The sequence below is a fragment of the Myotis lucifugus genome, unplaced genomic scaffold (assembly GCF_000147115.1).
Source record: "Myotis lucifugus unplaced genomic scaffold, Myoluc2.0 scaffold_231, whole genome shotgun sequence".
NCBI classification, from domain to species: domain Eukaryota; kingdom Metazoa; phylum Chordata; class Mammalia; order Chiroptera; family Vespertilionidae; genus Myotis; species Myotis lucifugus.
The window spans coordinates 1,894,839-1,898,794 of NW_005871279.1; the positions used below are offsets into that span (position 1 = coordinate 1,894,839).

At 46.2% G+C, this 3,956-nt stretch overlaps 1 protein-coding gene across 1 annotated transcript in view; it reads right to left on the reverse strand.

Moving 5' to 3' along the window:
- LNP1 (leukemia NUP98 fusion partner 1) overlaps positions 1-3,956 on the reverse strand; it is a 40,649-nt gene that overhangs the window by 25,734 nt on the left and 10,959 nt on the right. The gene's annotated exons all lie outside the window — the stretch shown is intronic.

The window sequence follows — 3,956 nt, forward strand, 5'->3', positions numbered from 1 at the left end:
AACATGCTTGACCCTCAGAATGTGGTAGAAGGGAGGGTTTTGGAAAGCTTTGCAGCTTCTGCCTGGGGCTCTTGGGCCATGCTCGCTAGGAACCCTGAGCTGCCACACAAGTCTGACCACGCCGACTGCCATGCTGGAAAGGCCGCAAGAAGGTGCTCCCATGAACCCAGTCTTCAAGGCATCTTCGGGGTGTCAGACTCCCAGTGAAGCCATCCTGACCCTCCAGACAAGCCCTTCCACCAGGAGAGTAAACTTGGCTGACATCAGCAGAAGAGTCAACCAAGCCTTGCCCAAATTCCTGAGCAACAAAACTGTGAGATGTAATAAAATAGTTGTTTTAAGCCACTAGGTCAGGGATGGCGAACCTATGACACGCGTGTCAGAGGTGACACGCGAACTCATTTTTTTTGGTTGATTTTTCTTTGTTAAATGCATTTAAATATATAAAATAAATATCAAAAGTATAAATCTTTGTTTTACTATGGTTGCAAATATCAAAAAATTTCTATATGTGACACGGCACCAGAGTTAAGTTAGGGTTTTTCAAAATGCTGACACGCCGAGCTCAAAAGGTTCGCCATCACTGCACTAGGTTGTTTTAAGTCACTACCTCTTGGGATGGTTTGTTAAGCAGCAATGGATAACTGGAACATAGGTACAGAAGTTATTATTCATGGTTTTACATTTTTCCATAATTTAATAAAATTGAGTCTCCTACTTATTTTTGGTTTTGAGGCTATTTTCCACTGTTTAGGAAAACTTACAAGGTAGGTATAGGGAAACATAGCCTAGAGGCCCTCGGGTGCAGTGCTACCCCACTATGCCAAGGCTAAGAGCAGGTCTGCATAACCAGGGCTACTGGTCTCATAGGAGTGAATTAGAAAATGGTGCCCTGAATAGGTGGGTATTCCACTGCAGGCCCATCCATTAGTGATGGCCAGCATCTTCATGGAAATCAGGAAAAGGAGCACCTTTCTCGAGGCAGACAGAGCCTGACACCCGACTGTGATGAACAAAGTGCAAGCTGGACCTCAGCATCCTTGTTCAGGGGACAATCAGTTTAACCTCTATGTCATATCCTTGTAATTTAAAGTGCAAGGCAACATTTCTACATTTGCAAATGACTCAAGTTCTTGTGGGTGGCAATGAACTAAGTTGATGAGGATGGAAAGATCTTATAAATCTGTGTGAGTGGGCAGAAAGGTAGCAAAGGAGTGCATTAAACTATACATGTGAGCTATCAGTCATAGCTAAAGAGCGGGAACTGGGGTTACTGTAGATTGTTCCCTGAAGATAAATGCAGAGGTTCCTTCTGACAGTAAAAAGAGCAGCCACTTAATTGAATCATCAAGTGACATTCCTCCTGAGAAGCAAAGCAGTAACACCCACTCAACTGATGCTTTGATGGAAGTTGAATAAGGCAGAAACCATCAGGAGAAAGACTGGAGAATAGTTAACAGCACGGGGGCTCAGCGGTAACAGGGACTTCCATATATCATAAGTGGGATACAAAGGAAAATCCAAGTAGATTCCAACGGGAACCGCTGCGGTGGTGGAGCTGGTAGCAGTGACTAGAGCCTGCTTCGGACTGGGAACTAGTATCCTGATGATGGTGCTGCTGGCAGTAGCAGCAGCAATGAGTTGATTTCCCAGTGGCACCAGCGCTGTTGGACAGCAGTGGTGGTACCAGACCATTAATGTTGGCAACAGTATAATGGAGATAAAGCAGCAGTTGGGAACTTGTGAAACAAACACTTGATCAACCCTTTACTCAGCACTGACCATGTTTCACGTATCATATTGGGCAGATAAATAAGTTAACAAACACCCATTATATGCCCAGGCTCCTAACAGATGTACGAGTACAAAGATGGTTAGAACATGGTCCTCACCCTTCAGGGACTATTGGTAGCACACATAAGGACAAATAATTATGGCAATGAGGTCATTGGGGAAAAGAAATAGGAACTGTATGTTCCAACACAAAAAGAGAAAATATATTCCTTTGCTCTGACATATAGCATTAGAGGAGGCATTGTATTAGGCACTGTATAAATACAAGGTAAATCAGACACAGCTTCTATTCTGGGACGCTTAGAGTCCAGGAGATGGAACAGTGGGCGGTGCCTGCAGAAGTGGTCTGAGCCCTCTCAGGGCAACCCCAATGTGGCCGTGGCCTGGCTCTTTGCTAGGGTGCTCTCCTATACTCCCATGGCCTTCTCTCTGTCCCTGATGTTTCTTTTCTGGGAGCCCCATCCTCTCCCACCCACACTCCTGCGCTCCTTCGGCTATGGGCCCAGCCAGGCCCTGGCAGCCTCTTTCCTCGGTCCCATCCTGAAATGGAGCAGCAAGGCTAGGGGACCGTGGAGACACGAGGCTGCAGGAGCCTTGCACACTAGTCCTGGACCCTCTCTGCTACTCTGCTCTGCCTTTCCCTGCCTGGAAGGCAGCCATGTGTGGGGAGTGACAAGGTCATTCACCCCATCCTCCCTTAAGACTGGTCGGGCCTCTGACGTGGGACTCCAGGCCCTTCTCATCCAGTGAACACACACCCTTTCCCTGGCAGAGCGGATGGTGACAGCCCTGGGCTCCCCTCCCACCATGGTGCCTTCACTAACACAGGAGCTGAGCTTTCCTCTCTGTGTGACCTGCCCTGTCCAAGCTCTATGGTCGGGGATTCAAGCTGCAATAGAAGGGGGAAAAAAGGACTCTAAAGAGCTTGTTCTCCTCCTTGGTGAGCACACACACAGAAAAACAGAGGTCATGTGAGAACACAAAGAGAAGGAGGCTGTCTGCAGGCCATGGTTAGAGAGAGCCCTTATCAGAAACAGAATTGGCCAGAATCTTATCATGGACTCCAGCTTTCAGAACTGTGATAAATAAAATATTTTGTTGTTTAAGCCACCTGGTCTATGGTATGTGGTTATACCAGCCCTAGCAAACCAATATAGATTTTGGTACAGGGAGTAGGGCTCCTAGTCCCCCAAAATGCATGTCCTTTCCTCGTGCATAATGCATTCATTCCATCCCAACAGCCCTCAAAGTCTTAGCTCACTGCAGCATCCACTCTAAAATGTAACATCCAAAGTTTCATTTAAATATTGCCTAAATTAGGTATGGGTGAGACATGAAATATAATTCATCCTGAGGCAAAATTCTTCTCCAGCTGTGAACCTGTAAAACTAGTTATGTGCTTCCAAAATACAATGGTGTGACACTCCCATTCCAAATGGGAGAAGTAGAAGAGAAGGAACAGGTAGTGGGTCCTATGCAAGTCTAAAATTTAGTACGGCAAGTTCCATTAGATCTGCCCTCTAGGCCCATGGAGGTAATAGCGTCACCTCCACCGCTCTAGTGTGGGGTGGAGGCAGCCCTACCCATGCAGCTCTCCGCAAGGGTGGCCCTGCCCCTGAAGTACTGGGTGAAGGGTCCACACTTTGAAATAGAGGAGGAACCTTCCCTGCCCCCTGGTCCTGTGGTAGGAATGGCAGCCCTGAATCTGCACAACCTTTGAGTCATTTTCCCTTGTCTCTTGAAAGATAAAGCATATAGCTCTATGGTCTTGTCCTGTAAAATCTCAAAAGTCTGACAACCTTCCTTCATTCTGTCCCATTCTTTAAGTCTTCTTTAGTTCCAACAGGTAGTGTTTCTGCTGGTATAATCCCATCTCTCTTCTTGGCTTCTGCTGAGATGGATGATTAACTCCATGAATTGCACTCATTATCTGTCAAATGGTTGTTTAACCACACCCCTAGAGTTCTCTTCAAAACAAGCTTTCTCATTTTTTGCAATATAGCCTCAGAATTTTCCCAATTTCCCAGTTCTGGTTCCTTTTTACTTAACAGTTCCTTCTTCAATCCATCTCTCCCCTCTTGCATTATACTACAAGCAGTAAGGATGACCCAAGCAAGACTTACAATGCTTTGCTTAGAAGTCTCCTCTGCTAAATATCCAAT